Consider the following 23529-nt stretch of genomic DNA (forward strand, 5'->3'; position numbering starts at 1 on the left):
ATTTTATGTCCGAGTTCCGATGTGGGTACTGCCAGCCGGTTTTCTTTGAAAAGATATCCGTCTTTCAGCTGGAGGTTCCTAAGATTGTTCCTTTCGTATCCCTTCCAGAGATCGGAAGAAGGTGTCTTAGCACGAATGTCCTCCAGGAGAGAAATAGCTTGAGCTACGATTACAGAGTCAGGAAACATCTTGGGAAAGGAGCGTGCTTTGAGAGGCTCGTAGTCAGGACGTCTGGACAAGGCATCGGCTATGATGTTATGTGTTACAGGAAGGTGAAGAATTTGAAACTGGTAATGGGCAAAAAAAAGGCCCAACGGGCCTGACGGCTGTTTCTGCACTCCAGGGATTGAAACACTTGTAAGTTCTGATTGTCTGTACGAACTTGAACTGGATGTTTGGCTCCCAAAAGGAGATGACGCCAGTCAGTGAAGGCTTGTCGGATGGCTAGCAACTCCTTCTCCAGGACAGAATAATGGGTTTCACTGGGAGTCAAGGTACGGGATAGATAGGCCATGGGATGTTCCATCTTGTCATCTAGTTCTTGTTTCAAGACTGCTCCGATGGCGTAGTCAGATGCATCAGTCTCAACTAGGAACGGTCGGTCTATATCCTCTTGAGCTAGAATGGGAGCTCAAATGAATCCCAGTTTCAATCGTTGAAACACCGACTCCTGAGCTGAGGACCACTGAAACGGAGTGTCTTTCTTTAGGAGTGTTACAATAGGGTGCACAATGTCAGAAAACGCGGGTATGAATTTCCTGTAACAGTTAGCAAGCCCCAGGAAGGATTGAATGTGTTTTACAGTATTAGGAACAGGCCAAGACAGGATGGAATCAACCTTGGAAGGATCCATTCCGATACCTTTGGAGCTAAGAACAAACCCAAGGTAGTGAACGGTTGACACATGGAAGAGACATTTTTCAGGTTTGGCCAGGAGCTTATGTTCACGTAAACGTTGTAGAACTGCCTTAACGTGCTCTTGATGGTTCCGAGGTTCCTTGGAGTAGATCAGTATATCATCTAGGTATACAATGACGAAAAGGAACAACATGTCAGAAAAAACCTTATCCATGAAGCGCTGAAATACTGCAGGGGCATTGGCGAGACCAAAGGGCATTACCAGATACTCAAAATGGCCAAAGGGAGTTCTGAAGTCTGTTTTCCACTCATCACTTTCCTTTATACGAATGAGATGGTAGGCTCCCCTGAGATCGAGTTTAGTGAAGATGACAGCACCCCTCACTGCCTCCAGGATGTCCGAAATAAGAGGTAATGGGTAGCGGTCCTTGAGGGTGCATTGGTTGAGGCCACGGTAATCCAAACATGGCCTTTTTTAGGAACAAAGAAGAGTGAAGCACCAGCTGGGGACTTGGAAGGACGAATGGTCCCATTTGTTAAATTGGTGTCCAAATACCCACGGAGGGCTCTCTTTTCCGGTTCAGACAAAATGAACATTCTTCCAAAGGGGATCACCACTGAAGGCTCTGTATCAATGGCACAATCCTCAGGTTTGTGAGGTAGGAGAGATTGAACAATAGCTGTTGAAAACACATCTGAGTATGTTTGCTATGCTTGGGGAATCTGGATGATGTTGGAGACAGTTACTGATGATTTCTGAGGTTCCTGGGGTTCTTCTGGGGGACTTGGCATAGTGGCAAGAGATAAACAATGGGACATGCAATGTTCTGAACTGAGAAACAAGGATCCTGCTGCCAATTGATGTAGGGATTGTGCTTCTGTAACCAAGGCATGTCCAAAACCAAGGGGTAATGAGACGATTTAATGTCAAATTTGAGGATCTCCTGATGATTGTTTATTGACAGCAGTAAGTCCTTGGTTTGGTGGGTTATGGGTCCGGAAGACAAGTGTCTGCCGTCAATGGCTTCGACCGGTTGTACTACTTCTTTGGTTTCTCGTGGGATGTGATGTTTGACAACCCAATCATGGTCTATAAAAATGCCCATGGCACCACAATCCACTAAGGCCAGGATGGGGTAGGATTCCTTCTTGGAAAAGGACAAGACTGTTTGCAGGATCACAAGAGTGCTCCGTCCAGGAGATTTGAAGGAGGGAATAGACGAGGAGCAAACATCTTTCTCCCGAAGCTGTGCTCAGCCTAGGATCGGGAGCTGGCATTTCCCGAACGACGAGGTGGCGCTATAGGAAATTCTCTCACAAGGTGTTTATCAGAGGCGCAATACATGCACAGCCCGGTATTGATCCTACAGATCCTTTCCTGGGGGGAAATAGGTCCTCGGAAGGCTCCTACTTGCATTGGTTCAGGTTCTGAGGCTTGCGTAACTGTTGCTTCTTTAGGACCAGGATAGTTCATGACTGGCTTAGGGGATGTTGATTTAGATTTCCTCTTCTCCGCCTTCCTTTCCTGAATTCAGAAATCAATTTGTAGGGAGAGATCCATGAGGGCTTGAAAGAAACTAGGGCGAGCTACTCTGGCTAATTTGTCCTTTACCTCCTCATTTAAACCTCTTCGAAAGAGGGTAAAGCTGGCTTCCGGGGACCAATCAGCCTCTTTGACTAAATGTTTGAAGCGTGTCACGTACGTGAGCATGTCCTGGGTCCCTTGTTAGAATTCGAGCAGGCTTTCCTGAGCACTGTAAACGAGCTCAGGGCGATCAAACATGGCCTTCAGGGCTTCCACAAACCCATCGTAGTCATCCAGGAGTGCATCGCCGGCGTTGACTAAGGGAGTTGCCCAGGTTAAAGCATTGCCAGTGAGATGAGATATCATGAAGCCAACCTTAGTTCTTGGGGTGGAAAAATAGTATGGTTTGAAAGTGAAATGTACCAAACAGGAATCTAGGAATGCACATAGATATTTTTGATGATCCGTCGTATTTGTCTACTACTCCCCCTAATAGGACACTTTCCTTGGCAGCAGAATCTCTGGACAAAACCAGCTGCTTTAATGCAGCATTCTCAGCTTTAAGGTTCTGAACTTCAGCGGTTAGTTCTTGCATGCCTCTCATGAGGTCCTGGACTGCGGCTTCCATATCTGTCTTTGTATCAGGTTTGAGGCGTCTCAATCTGTCACAAGTTTCTCCCCTTCTCACCTGTTTTTCCTTTCTTGTGACATTCTTGGATGTAGCTTCCTTCTTTCTTACTGTCCGGGATTTGTATAACCCTGAACGCGGGTCTTCGGAGTCCAGCGTGATGTTGTAGCCTTCCAAATGGAAGCATTCAGTCTCCGGGCGAGGAACCAGGAAGCAGACGAGTCGGCTCGAAAGGAGACGGGCTCCGACTCCGAGCACGAGGAATTTCCAGGAGTATAGCCACGAGAATAAGGTAAGGGGAAAGGAACGAAGGAATACCAGGAAGGAAGGAAGGAAACAAGATATCACAGAGAGAGCGAAGCGAACTTCGGATACGCATGTCTAGCTACACCAAGCAGTAGCATTGAGACGCGCCGTGCCGCGGAGACGTGGCCTTTTTCTAGGAAGCCGAACGTAGCATGAAGAGGATGGTGTGCACAGAGTTTACACTGCGGTGCATCATGGACCATGAAGTCCAAAATGGGCGGATTCGGCGGTTCATGACATAATGTCAGTTAGGTTTTCCTCCAACTTCCCCCCATTCTATGACTTAATAAAAGTCTTTGCCAATCAATATGCCACCCTTGTCTCCGTCACTTACCCCTACACCCTCACAGGACCCAGCGGGGTGGTCATTAAAGAGGTGTTGTTGGGGAACTTCCCACTTTAGAGGGGAACCAGACAGGGGTGCTACCTGTCCCCACTCCTCTTTGCCCTGGTGATAGAATTTCAAGTGTCTCTCTTTGCAGACAATGTTCTGTGCTATATTTCAGACTCGTGGGCCTCCCTTAGAGAATTGATGAGGGTTTTTCAGATGCATGGGCCCTTGGCAAGGCTGAAAATGAACTATTCTAAGTCCTTTATTCTCCTGATGAGGGGAGGGTACCCTCGGCTACGATAGCTTGGCACTACGGTGGGCTCACATGGACGAAGGAGCCGATAACATACTTAGGGGTTAGGATACCCAACAACATTCAGGAATGATATAGGTTGAACTATGTCCCGCTGGTTGAAGTTCTGAAATGTGATCTAAGGAGATGGTAGGACCTCAATTTATTCTTAATAGGAAGGATGACAGTCATAAATATGAAGGTGCTCCTGCCCTTGCTGCTCCTATTTCAGATCTTCAAACTTACTTCCTAAAGGTTTAATTAGGGAAATGGACCACATTTATCAGAGTTTTGTATGGCAGAACAAAGAGGGCGCGTATAGCGCAGTAGACCTTTGCCCTCCCCAAGGGGGAGGTGGAGTTTGGAATACCTAATTTCAAGTTATATGATAAAGCGGTCCAGCTTAGAGCAATGTTAAGAGCATATGTCTCAAGATATGAGAACTTACTGGTCATACATGGAGGATTGTATTACATTCCCAAAGAAGGTCACAGATTAGTTGTGGGCACCCATTAAACTCATCACTAAAGAGGTACAGGAATACCCCAACCTGAGAGAGTTTTGTGGACACTGTGGAGAAATAACAAAGAGAACAGACAGCTGTCCTCCTGGCCATCCCCTCAGTGTCCTTTGTGGGGTCCTCTACTTATTCTGGTTATCAAGGGGTTTAAGGGTGCCCAGAGATGGTGGGACGTGGTTCTGGAGAGAGTGGCACATCTCTTCCAGAATGAAAAATTTAAAGAATTTGAAGTGTTGTGTGAAACGCTGGAACAATGAAATATACGGATCTTTGAGTTTATTAGAAACAAAGGTGTTCGTTCTGATGTTATGTGGAGGGAAGAGTTAGCCTGTGACCGAAGGTTTTGGAGACGGCTCATTCTAGACAGAGAATGATTTCCAAGAGGTACAGAGCCCTGTCAATTGCAAATACAAGGAGGAAGTTTAAAACGTTTTGGGACTAGGTGTTGGGAGACGCAGTACCAGAGGATCTGTGAGAAAAGATTTTTAAGGTAACTTTTAATGGGAACTTCTCTACCCAAGCTATTGAACATAATTATTTTAAGGTACTCCACGGATGGCATATGACCCATTGAGAGTTTTAAACATGTTTCCAGGGTTGTCACCGCAGTGCACATGGGGATGTGAGGAATTGGCGATGTCAATACATATGTGGTGGAATTGCCCTAGAATACGGTTGTTCTCGGTAGAGCTGTTGAGCAGGATAAAAGATATCACCAGTACTCTTATACAACTGGAACCCTTTATGATACTCTTGGGTATCCCACCTAAGGGATATGAAACATATAGATTCCCCAAGATGTGGTAGGCATTGATGCAAGCGGGGAGGATTGCAGTTGCACAGAAATGGAGATAGTCCACAATTCCCAAAAAGGGTGAATGGTTGAGAATGGTACGGGAAGCGGGGGCAATTCACAACGAAATGGGGCACGGATGGGGGAAGTGGTACATCATCGGAGGCCCAGGTTGATGGAGTAATGGAGATAGTTTGGGGACCTATTAGAGGAGGGGTTATTTGGCAGAAGGTATGAAATGCATCCCCAAACATTGAAGGGAAAATCAAAAGCATGTATTTGGTTATATCTTATGACCCAGATATTAGACGTGCATTAGGAGGTGTAAGCCATGTTCCTAGAACATTACGCCTATTGTGTCTTGTCTTGTTACCCAAAATGATCAATGTCTAGGAGTGCTGTGATGGTATAGGGCTGAGGCACTTACTGTACGGCGGGATAGGGAGAGAAATGTGGTCAACCCTTTACAGGGCATAATGCAAAGAGAGGCTGGAGCGGTACATTGGCTGCCCATCTGCGAACAAATCATTTTCAAAACCCTGTGCATTACTCACAATGCATATCCAACACTGCACCCTCTACTTATTCCAGAAAATCACTAAAGCACACTTATCAAGACCCACCAGGACCCTTTGTACACATCGACACAGTCAACCCAAAGTCAGAAGCACTAAAGCCAGAGGCTCCATTGCAGCTAAACAGTGGAACTCTCTGCCACCCTCCCTGAGAGCTGAGCGGTCTTACTGGGTATTCCGGAGAGCCCTCAAAATGTGGTTGCTTGTCTAGTCTTGAGCTCCCTCGAAATGTATCTTGATGTTTTTGTCTGCTCCCATTGTTTCGCTACCCACCATGTTAATTGTTTCATCTGCAAGTAACAGGTCTTTGTAACAACGCCTCGATGTCTACGGGTTGCTGTGCGCTTTATAAATGAAAAGAAAATAATCAAATAAATCTGTTGGCTAGGCATAGCTCCTGGACATTTTGTCTTGCCATTTAATAGTATTGTTGGATTTACCTTTGTTATTTTTGTTCTTTTTGTGTCTGATGCCGATTTGAAGATTACAATAAAAAATGAGTTTTCAAAATAAATTCTATAAGGTTTTAATAAGCTAGTCAAGTGTGATTGCTGGCGGAGTGGGAAATTAAGGGGGTACAGAACAACTAAGCGAAACAATGACTTTGTCATGCATTGCATTTCACTTTGTGTCTGTATGAGATTTATTTAAAGTCCTCATTAATTTCCATGCTGGAGCTTGTAGGCTTCCCTTCAGGATGCAGAAAGTATAGCTACAATAATAGGGGGCCATTTTCAGAGTCAGACACAGTGGAAAAACATTGAGCTAAAAGCATTTTTATCCCCACTTTTTGTGCGCTGCAGGTTTTCGTATGATTTGACAAGCTAAGATTGAGAGCAGATTGGACTTAAGAGGTTTGTCTGCTCTTACAGGTCCCCCTGCCAAATCCGATTGGTTGTCCACCAGCATGTATTTTTATGTTGGCGGAAAACCAATGGATTACTAAGGAATATGCTCGTCTTTTACACTTTTCCAGACACGTAGTGAAAATGTGATGAGCAAAGGGGATTTTGCCTGTGTTTTACAATTTTTACAGTGCTTGGTGGAAACAATAAAAATTGCTTGGCAGGGCCCATTTCCAAAAATGTGCAAACAGGAGTGGGCCCAGTGTAATTTAGGATTCAAAACAAAATAACTCCCTTACTATTTTTTATCAACATGTTTCTACAATGATATATTCATTGTCAGGTGGTTTATCATGTGACTTGTGCATTTTTAAAGTTATCTGTATAAAATAGAGTATTATTTTAGGTATTCAAAATCAAACTTCAACACATATTTGTACCAACTTGAGCTGGCAAGATGTGTGGTCAAATACCTACATTTCAGGCTAGGCTCAAATTCTAGCTTTACCACTTAACCAAAATGTGTGATCCTGGCCAAATCATTTAATCTCACAGTGCCTTGCCTGCCAAAATTAGGCGTCCCTAGAAGTAATTCAGTTAGCAGTATAATCTATTCCAAAATAGCCTCACTAATGGTTCAATAGATGGGTAGTGCAACGGTCATGGCCCACCAAGGAGACACGCACACATCTGTCTTTGAAAATATAAGGCTGCATTTATGGAACATAATTGAGACATTCAATAGCAAATAAAAGTAAACACATCAAACGAAAAGTCATCATGGACAATCGCATATTATAGCCAGTATGTAAACAGTATGTACCAGACAATGATGTACCGGGCCAAGGCAGGGGAGCAAGGGACCCTCCTGCCTGTACCCCCGACCAGGAGCAATAACAGGAGGCTGGAATCCCCTCACCATGCACCATCTGCCTCCTGATCACACTCCTCCACGCCCTTTATCTCTCTCCTGCATGCTAGCACTCCCTCGCACCCACAAATCTATTAAAATGTGCTGCAAAAGTGCAACAAAAATGATATATACATTTTCTACTTCAAAATGTAATTTTGTAAGAAACAAAATGTTTGTCTTTCACAACAAGATTGCAGGACCAGTGGTCGAAGTGAGCAGGAATGGTCGGCAGCGGTGTTCCACTACTTTTATTTTTTACTGTTAACAGCTCCACTACTTTTTTACAACCATTTTCACCATTCCGGAAGTGTTCTTTGTGATGTTAAAGCACACCCCTCCACTTTACCACTATATATCCATTAAAGCTAAACTGAAATCTGTTTCAACTCAATTAGCTGTTAACCAGCTTGACCGCATCCCTTGAAATGTGTTGCATGTTGCTCCCTTCCTGCCTACTCTGTCCCACGCCGGAGTCACAGTTACACTACTTTTTTTAGCACAAATATCACTAGGCAGGACCGTAAGCACCTCATCCATGGCCAGCTGGGAGTAGCCACAATGTTCAGGGAGGCAATGTGGAGCTTGAACTGGATGGACTCCAGCCAGCTCTCTGATTGGGGATCTCCAAACAGCCCTTTAAGATGAGTAGCAGCACCCTCGAGATAGATGGTGATGCAGATTCGTACTCATGCATCAAATAACTATAACAACTCAATAGTTTGGCAAAGGGTGTCCGTTTAATGACAAGTACAAAAAACGGGAGTACAACGAACATCAGCAACTACTCGATCTTCTCGCTCTCTCTTCCAACTCCACCCAATTTTAGAAAAAACACAGTATTTATGGTAAAAACTCGTCATCATTAACGTGCAATCTTAAAAACCTAACATGCAACGTGATTGGTTATAGGAAGGTAACTTTATCATAGGTACTATATCTGTATGTGGTAACGGGGAGAGGGGATTGGATACTCAATGTCAGGTGGGGCAACTAAGCCCTTCCTTCAACATGGCAACTATGAACATCACTAAAAATATGACGTACCATTGGCTCTACTCTCTATAGGACCCTACATTACACGGTCCACTATGAATGGGTTGGCATCAACCCACTCATACTTTTCCACTCACGTCTAGCAGCATGCAGAAAGAACATCCAGGTGCAGAGAAGCCTGTCTGCACCCCATCTTACCTCCAATTATGTTACAATCAATCATCACCTCAGTGGGCATGTGTCAATTAGTACCTTGTAGTTTGGCCTCGAGTCTGCTTCTTAGACTGTGAACTTTTAGGGAGTATGGGTATGGCAGAGATCCATGCGTAGGTGTGAAAGTCTTACTCTTCTTGCCTGCTTTTGTCACGTGACTAGGACACCGTGAAATACACCTATGATTCGTGTATTTTTCATGTATTTGATTTAATTCTGCCAGTCTGCTCCCATCTGTGGCTTATCTTGACCTTTCTGAACAGGATACTCTGTTGTTTTTTCTTTAGTTGTATCCACTGTCAGCCTTTTCCAACCAGACACGTCCTTGGCTTCTTGGCATGATCACTTTTTAGCTGAGCTTCGCTCCATTCTAATTCTACATTTGTTTGCTGCAACACTTTCCTCTCGAGACCTTAAGTAACCTTTGTTCATGTCTGCTTATGCACGTAGTGGAATCATACTTATGTACAAAGTGCTTTTGAGTTATACATGTATGTATAGTTGGTGCTTGCCGCAATCTTTTTTTACTACTAAGCATATGCAAGCTTCACGATTCCTTTGCTTCTTGCATCTGTACACATTTAAACTGACTGAATTTCTTCATCGTGTATATGGCATACGTTTCTACATCTTGGGTTCATGTGTCATTTATCCATAGTATTTCCTTTTCACTTGGTTTTCCATCAGTATTTTCTGGTTTTATATCATCTATGTGTGTGTCCGTCTGATGTCCTATGACGTCACCAATCATCTTCCTTTATTAACTTCTTGGCTTCTTCAGGTATTCCATTCTGACAACCGTCATTTTGTCTTGACTGTAGATATGGTTTTCTCAATGGGTACCTTACTGTCCAGGTTTTCTTAGGTGTCAATACTTCAACAGGTACTGTTACTCTAATAGGCAATGGACATAGCCCTGCCTCTCCTCTTTGCTGGTTTATTTGTTCTCCATACATCACATACTTTGGCGTGAAAGTACCTGGTACTACGAAAGGGGTGGCTGGAGTGTGGATGGCACCTGGCACTTCCTCTTCAAGCTTACACCATATGAGATGGAACAAAGACTGGAGGCCTCGTTTCTCAGCCGATGCAGAGTGGGAGGAGGCATCACTCTCGATTCTCCCCAAGCCGGCCAAGAAAGGCATGGCGGGGGATTGTGGGGGTGGCTGTAAAAGGGAATGGTGGTCAGGGGAGCTGATGGAAGGAGACAGGGGGGGTGAAAGGTGAAGGAGGAGTGGAGATAATAGAAAGGTGAGGGCAGGGGGCTCTGTTGCGCACGTAGGAAATGGCCGCCTAACCCCGTTGCTCCTTCATCACCACAAGATCCTGCGCTTGAAGATCCGCTCATAGGCCGTCTAGAGGGCTAAAACCTACTGGAGCGGTTGCTGGTGAACTCATCCACAATTTGTGAAAATCTGAGCCCGCTGCAATACCGGACTGCTGAGATCTGGCTGTTAACAGACCCGCCGGCGCGAGCATCAGTGTCGTGCTGACACGCGGCACCAGGAGAATCTACCCGGCGGCCGTGGTTGCTGAGCGCTGCAGGCCGTGAGTGGGCAGAGTCTATGCTGGCGGCTCTCGCCCGGTCCTGTTATCCAGCCCACGCTCTTCACGAGTTGGCGGTTGGAGGTACCTGTCTCTCCTGTGGAAGCCCCGGCTCTAATCTGGCCCTCGGCGCCGACCTTCTTGATACTCGACTGCCTCCTTCCCCCTGATCGCGGAGTATCGTAGCTCCCGCCCACGCATAGACCTGCAGGCAACGGAGCTGGACAATCAAGTAAGCGGCCAGCGAGAGTTGTGAGGGGGGACGCGGTGTGCCAGTCCTGCCGCAGAGGCTGCTCTGACGGCTCCTTGCCGTGTTTCAACACATGAAGCGCTTCTATACGCTGGGCGCCCCCGGCAGACATTTCATCGAGATCTGCTAATTTGGGGCTGTGGTCTTCCTGATCCCTGCCCTCCTCTTTAGGCCTGTAAATACTCAGTGAAGCCGATTGGGACGCACCGGGCAGCTCGGCGAGCTCAGCTCTCTGTTGATTGAAGTGGTGCCTCACCGCCGCCATACCGCTGCTACGCGGCCTTTCTTTATACGCCCTGCAAGCTTGGCCGAGCCTCGTGGTGCTGCTATACTGGCCGTGGCGCCTGGGAATACGGCTGGCCTGCGCCCACGGTCCGAGGTTTAGACCCTCCTGAGCTTCTGTGACAAACCCAATATACACATGCGACTCGGTGTAGGCATGGGGGAGCCAAGCAAGTCAAACAGGGCATCCAAAGCCCCCGCTGACAGGAAGAAGGGCCCTATGGACACGTTTACCAACACGGCTAGCCACGCTGTGACGGTGGACACACATCCGGATGAGGGTGCTCAGGGTGAACAAGACGGGATGGATAGAGAGGATAAATTGACCGCACTAGTACAGAACGGATTCCTTGCAGTGAACACTAAGCTGGACGAAATAGTTACCACCATCGGCTCCTTGAGAGCCAGAATAGACAAGGAGAGTGCACGTGTCACGGAGACTGAGAGCAGGATAAGTGTGAATGAAGATAATATTGCCCACCACAGTCGAGATATATCCTACATCAAAGACACGATGAACAAATTGCAGAGCAAATGTGAGGACCTCGAATCCAGGTCAAGGAGGAACAATGTCCGCGTGGTCGGAGTGGTGGAATCCTTCGGCAGGGGCCAAATCGAGAAACATGTGGAAGAACTTTTCAAATCCTTATTCGGGCCTGAATCGCTCTCTGAGCATTTCCTTGTGGAGAGGGCGCATCGTACTCTAGCACCGGTACCCAAACCAGGAGCCCCGCCACGTACAATAATTGCCCGCCTCCTGAATTACAGAGACAGGGATACAATCCTTCGATTGGCAAGGGAGGCCGGAACATTGCAATATGAGGGAAACCGTATACATATATACCCAGATTTCTCCGCCTCTGTCCAGGCAAGCAGACGCTCTTATGAACCGGTTAAGAAACTCCTTAGAGCACGGCAGATCACGTACGCCTTGATGTTCCCGGCCAAAATGAGAATTCAGCATGCAGGAAGGGCACACTTTTTTGAAAACCCATCTGAAGCCCTATCTTATATTGAGACCTCCATACCCCTCCCTCAAAGAGGGGAACGACCTGCGCCGAACAATAGACCCCGGCCGGCGGACTAACATGTGCGTAATCTACTGATCTGGTTGCAGCTGGTATGGGCCTTACTTCAGGGTCCCTGGTAAACTGATACAAAAGATGGCCATCTTCTGTGTTTGGTGGTGGATGGGAGCCGGGGATGGCGGTCATGTGAGGCAACATGACTACCCCGGGAATATTCCACAAGTTGAGGGACAGACATCGTCAAGTTGGGGGTGACAATGAGGGTGGTGGGCGGGGTGGGGAGTTTGGATTGGGTTGTTGTCAATACAATATCCCATGGTTTGAATTGGGAAAGGCCACCCACCTTATGGCACCTTGCCCTGGGGAGGTGGTTATCGGGGGAACTCGTTATAGGTTATTGGTTAAACAAGTGGTCTATGAGATTCTGACACGATCCATGTTATTTGAAAGATACATCCAAGAGGTTGGAGATGCTATTCGAACATTTCTACGTAAGACTTAGACCACGCATTGAGGGTTAAACTATTGTCATGGAATGTAAGGGGACTGAATAATCGGTTGAAGACTAAGAAGGTTGGAAATTATATTGTCAGGCATGACGCTCAAATTGTTATGCTGCAGGAAACGCATACTGTTGATACTAGTAATGAGTGCATACTTCCCAGCTGGGGCAAATCCAGGTTCTGTACAAACTACTCATCTCAGTCCAGGGGTGTCGCCACGCTCATACATCCAAATCTGGGATTTCTCCCCGATGGCCATAAGTTAGATCCCCTTGGTAGGTATGCTCTGGTGTGGGGCTCGATTGCAGGACAGCGGATGCTACTAGTTAACACATATGGCCCAAACATTGATGACCCCGCCTTTTATACAAATATATACCAATTGCTATCTGCCATTGATATTCCTACTATAGTCTGGGGTGGGGACTTCAACATTGCTATGGACCCTAAACTGGACAGATCCAGCACGGACTTTGAGACATGTCCTTTCCCAGCTCTCCCTCGATGATGCCTGGCGAGTGATGCATCCGAAAGGAAAGTCCTACACATTTTACACTTTGGTTCACGATTCCGAGTCCAGAATTGATTATTGGTTTGTTTCCCCCGCTATGCTTGCTGTAACAAAGTCGTGTGAGATACTGCCCCGTACACTGTCTGACCACTCCCCGATAACACTTGAGGTTACAATTCAAAACTGCCCTAGATCTCCCAGAAGATGGGGGATGCCCGGGGGGTTGCTGAGTGATCCTGGGGTGGTGGCGGGGCTACACACCGAAATTGCGGAGTTCCTCGAAATTAACATGGGCTCAGTTGATAGATGTTCCACGGTATGGGAATCCTTTAAGGTCTGGGCTAGGGGGACGCTGCTATCCAAACCCGTGGGTCTCCTGAAAGGGGTTAGAGCTGACCTGACCCAAATTGAGGACGAACTGGGGAAACTTGAGGACGAATACGCTCGTACACATGATAAGGAAATACTAGCTGGAATACAGCAACATCTCCAGGAATTTGGCAGACTAGCTGCTAGGGAAGTACAGTACATGGCGGCCCCGGTCCAAGCCCGTAAATATGATGAAGCTAACAAAGCGGGAAGGACACTGTCTAAATTACTGAAACAGGACAGGCACCCTAATCGAATTACTAGTATACAAACGTCTGGCAGAGAGGTTTTACTGAATCAGAGTGAGATCAATATTGAGTTTGCTAAATTTTATCAACAGCTGTATAGCAATAGAGACACTAAGACGGTCACAGAAATCGGGGCATACTTGGAGACGCTGGCAATGCCGAAACTCCCTGAAGAGACCCGCCTGGCAATGGACAAACCTCTCACTACTGACGAGCTTGCTGAGGCGATTAAGGACTTGGCATCCAATAAAGCTCCAGGGCTAGACGGCCTGGGTACTGAGTTTTACAAAGAGTTTAGTGCGGAACTCGTTCCATTGTTATTGCGGGTTTGGGAGGAATCCCTCCAATGTAAAATACTGCCCCCGTCCATGAGAGAGGCCCTGATAACTGTTCTCCCTAAACCGCACCGCCCGCCCCAGGACATGTCGTCATATAGGCCACTATCTCTTATTAACACAGATGCTAAGATATTTGCCAAAGTACTGGCCAGTAGGCTTCTGCCGGCAGTTCCTACACTTGTACACCCTGACCAGAATGGGTTTATCCCCACTAGATCTACGGCTCTTAACCTTCGTAGGCTCTTTGGTATTATGGCCCAAATAGACCCGGGTAGAAACGCTGTAGCCGTATCATTAGACGCGGAAAAGGCCTTCGATTCTGTGTCGTGGGTCTACTTGCTGGCAGTACTGGAGACATTTGGTGTTGGCCCTAACTTCATTAGATACGTGGAATTACTCTACATGGAACCTGGGGCGCGAGTATTGACCAACTAGTCAATTTCGGATCTGTTTCTATTGGGAAGGGACACTAGGCAAGGCTGCCCATTCTCGCCCATACTATTTGCCTTGACAATAGAGCCAATGGCTATAGCGGTCCGACTGCGACACTCCAACAGGGGCATCAACCTTAAAGGGGCTACTCAGCTAATCTCTCTATACGCGGACGACACGCTTTTATATATCTGTGAACCAGAAAACAACTTAGCACCTATTATGGCGGTGATTCAAGAGTTCACCGCACACTCGGGGTACTCCATAAACAGAGACAAGTCAGAGGTTTTCCCCCTCACACCATCAGCCGGCTGCCCCGGCTCTCTGTGTGGTCTGAAGTGGTCTGGGGAGTCCATCCGATATCTGGGGATACTTGTCTCATGTGGGGAACCACACGCTGTACACAGACAACTACGATGCCACACTACAGGCCTTGAAGACTAAATTGCTGTTATGGGACCGCCTGCCGATATCATTGCATGGTAGGATAGCAGTCCTCAAAATGATAGTCCTGCCCAAGCTATTATACCTATACGTGAACATCCCGATATGGCCGGGAAGACCCTTCTTTGATAAACTTAGGTCTATGGCGACGACCTTTCTTTGGAATGGGAAGACTCCAAGAATAGGGTGGGAAAAACTGACTGAACCATACTCCTCAGGTGGCTTAGCAGCACCTAACTTTGAACTGTATTATTATGTTTCCCAGGCCCAGTTCTCGAAATATTGGTATTCCAATGACGAGGGTACCCCCCCATGTGGAGGTGGAGCAGCTCACCACTTCCCCCATGAACATACAGTCCGTAATCTTTGATGCACACTACAGGGACTCATGCGACTTCAACCCTGTGAGCTGTACAATTGGTGCATGGAAAGGCATATTTAAAAGACTGGGAGTACTGGCCCCATATAATCCCGAGGTTTCCCTTTGGAATTACCCTAACATGCCACCAACACACGACGCCAGCCTACGTGAGGCCTGGGATCCCAGTGGAGGGATGAGACTGGGAGATATGTTTATTGATGGGAAGTTTGCGACCCTTCAGCTGATCATGGGGGCGCTTGGCAGGGGCCTACTTAGGACACTGCAGTACTATCGTATGAGATCAGCCTTCCAGAGGTGCTGGGCGTCCTTCGCCGAAGAACCCCCTACGCACCCCTGGTTGCAGATGATAACGGCTGGCGACCGGTTGGGGGTGTCCAGTCTGTACACTGTAATACAGGCACACTCACCCTCGACTAACCTGATGAAAGATAAATGGGAAAATGATCTCTGAATCCCTATAGACGACAAGACCTGGGAAAGGTACTGTTCCCTTACCAAGAGGGTTTCCCTGAACGCTGGGCTACGCCTAATACAGTTTAAAATTATAAACAGATTGCACTACACCCCGGCCAAAACAGCCAAGTTTGTTCCAGATAGTCCAGGCAAATGTCCCAAATGCAAGGCGGACCATGCTGCTTCGTTCCACATGTACTGGGGTTGTCCGATGGTGGCTGGCTTCTGGAGGGAGGTGGCGGATATCCTTGAGGAAATTACACAAATCCCCCCCCGGCATTGACCCCACAGAAATATTTATTCGGAGATATAGGCAAGTGCTCCGAAAAAAACAGAAGATTGTTTAATGTCTCGTGCGCAGTTGCCAAAAAATGTAATCTACAACAATGGAAGAATGCTGCGCCACCCACTGTAAAGCAGTTCCTCTGGGAATTGACATATGTAAATGAGTCTGAAGAACAGTTTGTCCTCACCCGCCCATCGGCGAGCAGACCTAAAGGTATTTGGGGGCCCTTCAGAATGTTTTTGTGTGATATGATCCCCGATGAAGATGAAGCTATGTAAACTTACCACCTTGATGAGATGTATGATATCTGTACCGATTTTCTATTTTGTCATGTTTATTTCTAGCTGTAAGGTAAAGCTGTAACTGTGTTATGTATCTTCTGGACCACTAATAAAAAAAAGTGTTAAAAAAAAAAAAGAAAGGTGAGAGCAGATTGGTAGGTTGATGCTGCAACATTATGTTCCTTGCTTCTCTTTTGCTCTGTACTGTTTTTTGTATAAAGCGGTGCAAATGCATTTTTACAGATCCGGGAAGACGTTTTGCTGTATCATGGATCTGGGAAGTCTGGCTCAAGAACAGCACCTAGTTTCGGGTATTCCTGCACACACAGCCAATGGAAATTGCCCTCGCACCCCCGCCGATCACAAACCTGGCCCACCCAGATGAAAATTCCTGGAGCCGGGCTGGCCTGGTGTCTCCCACTCGCCGGCGGCTTCGCTGTCGGATGCTCTCTCCGCTGGCTGGTTTCCTGCTGCTTCTAAATCCCCTGCTGAAGGCGGTGGGAGGGAATCATGACTTTAGAATTCCTGATCCCGAAGGGAGGGGGAATTTACCACCAGTGGGATCTGGCTTGTCCTGACCCCTGGGGATGGTATAGCTTAGCGGTCTCACCTTTCTAGTACAAAAGCTGGTGGCTCCCCCTTGGGGAAAAGATACGCATTCCCTCAATTCGTCACACCACCCACTTATCTCCTATGGCCATACTAGTCCCCATCACCTTTGCAAAATCCACTGCCTGCCTTACCCAGCCCAAAACACACCTCTTGAGATCTTTGTGAGTTAGGTCTCTGCTTTGAAGGAGCTACCAGTGTCATTTCTAAGCAGTCTCCTGAAAGGTATTGGCTTAATTGCAGTTATAAACCAGTTCCCTGGTGTAAAGTAAACGTCTCAGTCAAGTGTGCCTTCAGCCACTTCAATTGTAAGCAATATGTGTGTCCTTGAATGTGTTCCTTGCACTGACCTGCTGTTGAGAACAAACATTGGCAAAATAAACAGTTTTAGCTCTGGTCTATAATATGGCCAGGTACTGATGTCTTTTCCCAGATGATAGCATCTTAGGGCCAGGCATTACCCCTTTGTCAGTTCCTGGAAAATGCCTATCCCCGGCCTACCCAAAAGATACACTTGCTGGCTATATCAGGGGCTCCAGGCCATTACTACCTGGTACAGCCCGAGGACCTGGTTATTGTTGATATTAGCACCCGGGATTAACGTCCCGGGGTGCTAATAGCAATGCATTTGGTTGATTCAACCATATACTCAATACTTCTATTCCATGGTGGCTGCAGTTTGTGGGATGTGGAGCTAGACAGCAGCGGGTAGGTCGGTGGAAGACAGCAAGAGGATGCAAGCAGGTTTCAGTTTGCTGGTAACGCGGGCTCCGCCACTGAGCCGCGCAACCTGATTAGCAACCGGCGTCGGGCCACAGCCAACAAAGTCATCCATGAAAGGAACGCCATGGTAAGAAGACTAGGCACCAGTTAATACGCAACAATAGTCCCACGACAGCAGCAACATCCTCACAAAGTCGGGCTTCATGTTGACAGAGAAACAGAAAGGCATCCTCACAGACACAATGCGAATTTATCCATGACTTTGATAACTGAAGCGCTCTGCAGCTGCTTGCAGCAGTGTGTGGCAGTATACTATGTCAACAGACAATCTAAATGCACATAGAAACGTGGCCCAGTACGACCCAATATAGGAATTGGGGCACAATACATATAACAATATAAACTCCCTGAAGGGAACGTTGGGATTACACAATTTATATCATGACATTTGTATCAATTAAACATAGAGAATGTTCCTGCTTGAATTCACTCAATTAGCAGAAATGTAAAATAGTACTTCAGTAATATTGTTCAATTAATGACTTAATTTAGAAATGGGTGTGAGGAGTCAATGGTTTTAAGTGGCATCAATGTTTTATCAGTTTTTATTGGAATAGACTTTGTAGCTCTGTGATCAATTTGACTTTTTTCATATATGAACTTGTATGTTTGTTGCTTTGTTATTGCTGATGTCAGAAGTGAACAGTAAACACATTTTTGATTTCTGTTGATGTGTCATTTTAGGCATGATCAGGTTAACGGCTGAGCTTTAATCAGGGCTAAGCAAAAAGGACGAGCATACTCGGCCTTAGCACTTAAGGGGTTAAATCATACTCATTTTGTGATCTAAAAATAAATAAAGGACTCTAAGACATCTGTGCAACAAAACAGCAGCATGAAAACTAATATTATCACCTCCGCACAGAATGACGCACTTCCACCGAATCCCCCATTTCTCTGATGAGTACTTCCTGTTCTAACAAACTGTTCAGAACCTATAAACCTACTTCAATTACTCACCTTGGTAGAACGCCGTGCCGCAATCATCAAGGGTGCAACAGTAGCAATTATTATGCCCATATTACAAGATGGAAAACCTGCGCATTTTACAAGATGGAAACCGTGAGTAATATTTTAAAATGTCTCCGCATTTGACTCATCACTTTCTTGGCTTTCATCAACAATGGCTAACCTCCCCCCCCACTAACGTGAGCGGGGGTTTACATTTTATTAAGAGACACAAAGTTGAGTATTATGCATAAAGTCTCCTTTACTCTCAACGGAGGCAAAGACAAAAACATTTTTTAACATGCTTTTAAAATCAATGCTTTAAAACGTGTGAAAACAAATCAAAGAAAACACATTTAACCATTAACAATGAAAGAAGAGGACCCCAGACCAAGTTGACTGCCACGACCCTTTACGCTATTTATATAGGGGTCCGAGCCCCTCTATAAATAATATTGAATGTAGTCCTCTGTCCTCTTCACAGCTGCTAGGCCCATTTCAGAACAGTAGAAACAGTCCAAACAACAATCTATCCTGCTAACAACATCCAGCTCCAAATTACCTCCTCCTGGACAGAGAGCTAAACTCCCGCACTGATTCCAGTTTTAGAAGGGAACTGCAAAAAGGTAAACAAAAATACCAGCCTCTGTGTCTCTTAATAGAATTTTAACCCCCGCTCACGTTAGTCCGGGGCTTGGGGCTTAGTCATTCTATGTCGAGAACAAGGGCTCCTATTATGCAAGTTTAAAGCTCTTGCAAAACCACTTTAGTCACATCTTAGACCTTTTTATGATAACAGGTTTTGAATGTAGACTCCCTGGACCCATCAGCTGTTTTGAGTACAACATGTAAACTACCGCCAAGTAAAACTGATTTTGAGGCCATAGTGCCTGTGGAAGAATGAGCTCCAAGGATGGAAACGTCCACCCCTGCTTCTTTCATTACCCAACAAACGTAGCGTGCCAATCTGGCAGACGAGACCGCCCCAAAGAGTTTCCTGATAGAGGTAAGCAGCTGAGAGGTAGAGGGAGGCCTATAAGTAGAAGTCATACTTTCATAACATTTCAAACAGTTAACTACACACAATTTCTGATCAGTCTGAAATTAAGGATAATAAACTGAGGAGGTGAAGTTCTTCGTGCAATGTGTGACAAAGAAGGTGACACCTTCAGCAAAATACACCTTGTTGTCCATATCTAAAGCCCAAACATCAGACACTCTTTTGATAGAAGTAAGGCATAGTAACATAAGTAATTTGGCAAATAGCCGTTGATGTGACAAGGCCTCATTGTAAGGCCACGACCAAAACAGTCGAAAAACCATATTAACATCCCAAAAGGAAGAGTATTTCATCCTAGACGGAACCTTAATACTAATGGACCGCAACACTTTCCTAACCACAAAAAGCTTGCCCACTGGTTCCCCTTTAACCAGAACAAGACCTGCTGAGATTTCTGACCCAGAAATTATTAACCGTCCTGTAAGCTTTCCCTTCTTTGAATAACATTACCAGAAAATTGACCACATCTACTGAAGGGCAAAAAACGGGATTGAGACCCCCCTCTACGCACCAGCCCACCCAACATGCCCATGCAGAGGAGTAGGAACATTGCGTGGATCTAGCCCAAGAGTCCATGAGAACCTGGAAAGTGTCTCCCGACAAAGCCCCGGGAAAGCCCAGGAATTGCAGAAATCTTCCAAGTGATGAGGGGCTGTTGACCCTGTAGCACGAGGTCATATGCCCGTCCCCCCATCCAGATCCGTGAGAAGCAGGGGAAAGGATGGAAGAATGCATGGAATGTCTATCGCCAGTTTCAAGAGAGCAGGAAACCACACTTGAGCTGGCCAAAATGGAGTAATCAATACCAGAGACACCCGCTGTCTGCGCACATGCAGGAGAGTCCACGGGCTGAGTGAGAAAGGGGAAAAGCATGTCCCCTGAGACTCCTCTAATCTTGTAGAAACACGTCCACTGCCTTGGCGCCTGGATCCGAACGCAAACTGAAGAACTAAGGCAGCTGACAATTGAGGCGAGAGGCAAAGAGGTTGGTGCAGAACGGACCCCAGACAGTCACTAGGAGTCAGAAAACCTCTGTCTAGTTTCCAATTGCTTCCATCACGGAGAAACCTGGGATTGCAGTCCGCTATGGTGCTCACTAGACCTGGGAGATACTCTGCCTGTAGCATTATCCCTCTGTTGAGACAGAAATGTCAAAACTCCTGGGGCAGATCCGCTAATCCCTTGGAACGCGTCCTCCCAAGCTTGTTGATGTACCTTACCACTGAGACATTGTCCATCCTCAGAAAGATGCAACAATTCATCCTGTCTTTGGCTAAACTCTTGACCGCGAAGGACCTCGCCAGAAGCTTGAGACAATTGATATATAGAGACTTCTCGTGAATAGACCACTTTCTGCCTGTGGACACCTCTTGACACCTTGCCTCCCATCCTAATAGACTGGTGTCTGAGTCTAACACCACATCGAGAGACAGCCTAAATAGAGCCTTTCCGTTCCAAGCCTCTATGTGTTGAAGCCACCACTGAAATTCTTGTGATGCCTCCTGAAACAGATGGAGAACATGAGAGTATGTGAACCCTTTCCGTAAATGAGCCATCTTCAACCTCTGAAGCACACGATAATGAAGGGGACCCGGGAAGATGGCCTGGATGGAGGCCAACAACATCCCTATTACTCTTGCTAGAACCCACAGAGAGAGGGATCCTTTTCCCGGAGAATGAACCTGATCTGACTGCGAATGTCCTGAATTCTCTTGGAAGGATGAAGAATCTAGCACGACTGAGAATCGATAACGAAGCCCAGAAATTGGATGCATTGCAAAGGTATGTGGACCAATTTGTCCAGCTTGATGACAAATCTCAAGCTCTGAAGAAGAGAGGTTACCAGTCTGAGATGGCTCTGCAACCGTTGCTGCTGCTGGGCTAACAGAAGCATGCCGTCCAGATAAATTATTATACTGACACCCCTCACTCGCAGAAACACCATCACAGGGTGTAAGATATTTGTGAAGAACCACGGAGCTGAATATAGTCTGAACGGGAGAGAGGAAAACTGCCAGCGGCGACCTTTCCACTGAAACTGAGTATACTCCTGGTGTGGAGGATGCACCGCAACCACTAAAGATGCATCTTTGAGATCTATCTTGCCCATCCAGTACCCCGGAGGAGAGTGTCCCTGAGGAGATGAATCCCCCCCATTTTGAAGTGTCGGTATAATACCAACACATTGAGGGCCTTGAGATTTATTACCGGACGGAGAGCTCCGTTCGGCGTGGGCACCAGAAAGATTGAACTGAGGAAGGGAGAATCACCCCATGAATCGGGAACTACAGCTCCTTTGGAAATGTAGTCCTTTATCTTTTGGTTCCCCAAAATCTGCTTCTCCCAATAGAAAATCACTGGATCGGGAAGAGAGTCCTGAAAGGGAGGAGAGTGAAATTCTATCTGAAACCCTGACATAGTCTGCAGATCTCATGCATCTTAGGTTAGAGCTGCCCAGTTGGGAAGAAAGAGAGTCAACCGTCCCCCCAGCCTTCCCTGGGAAGAAACATTTTAAGACAAATTGCTCACCTGTTGTAGCTCTGCCACGGCTTGCCCCTCTGGGTGCATGACCTAACCATGGAGCGCCCCTCTGTAGGAAGAAGACATCGGCACCGCCTCTGGCAGCAAATGATCCTGCCTGCATATCTTGGGCAGCATATTGCACTGGCTGCACTGAGCCCTAGTATGGGCGCCGCAAGAGCGGGCTCTGCCTCTCCCAGCCCTGACAAAAACACTAGGGGGAAGCGCTTTTTGATATTTGTCTGAGCTTTGTTGAAGGTTGTGAAAGTGTGGACGAATGAGGACGAACCTGTCTCCAAATAACCCCTGCGCCTTAGGGCCAGCTTCCGTTGGAGCCATGTCAGCCAGATTCGGATCCAAGTGCATGAGCAGGCCTTTCCTGCGCTCTATAAACAAAGCTGTATTGGTATTCCCCAAAAGGAAAATACATCTCTGGACCCTCCCCGGAGCAAAAGTACATCCACTGGTGATTCCAGCACAGCATTCAGGAGAGCAATGACATGCTGGATAGCATTTCAAATATCTGTGTGAGGGGACCCAGAACATCCAACAGCTTATCTTGGTACGCCCTAAGAGCCTTATCAATGACTTTTCTGGGATCTTTAACTTTTTTAGACAGAAAAACCACCATGGATTGGTCTATATCTGCGATGGCAGCTACTTTTTTAAAATTAATTTTTTTATTGTGTTTTAGTCAGAAATATGACTTTTCACAAAAAAGAATCACAATTTAAATCTCATACACACAAAATATTTGATTCATAAAAACAATACACCATAACTGAAAATATTCAAACAGAAAAGTATAAAAAATTCGATCAAAAGGAGAGAAAAGAGGAAAAGAAGAAAACATCATCTACTATTAACACTTCTAATTCCTTCAAATCACTAGTAACCTCATTACAAATATTAAAGATAAAAAAAAAACAGCAATGAACAGAAGTGTCCTGTCACATATGAACCCCACAGACATTTGTGGACAATATCCAGTATTCAATCCAACCAAATTCATCTTTTTAAAAACAATTTTGAGATTTCGATCATCAGTAAAGTCTTGTTACACGAAAAAAGAGTCTGTATTCAGCCACCAATCATGGCAGACAAATCTAGACAGAGATTTCTGAGGTGCCTGAACAACTGACAAACAAATGCCTCAATGATTGAACACAGTCATCCTTGCAAAGATCACAGATATTGTAGTCAATTACATCTCTATATCTCATATGAAGAATTTCACAGGCAGGCAATATGTTCAAACGAAATCTCAATAAATCAGATCTGACATTAGGGTCAGGAAATTTACATAGGAAGCAAAGATCTGGGTTTATGAATAGAGGTTAGGGAAGGAGAGACCCGTGAAGAGTGCATTGCCTCAATTGTCCGGAGCAGTATGCTCTTTTTAATCACTCCTTCACTTTCATTGGGTTATGGATTAGAACTTCCTGCGTACACTCAGACTCTAGCA

This window comes from Ambystoma mexicanum, chromosome 5p, assembly GCF_040938575.1.
Source record: "Ambystoma mexicanum isolate Mex_15411 chromosome 5p, UKY_AmexF1_1, whole genome shotgun sequence".
Lineage (NCBI taxonomy): Eukaryota > Metazoa > Chordata > Amphibia > Caudata > Ambystomatidae > Ambystoma > Ambystoma mexicanum.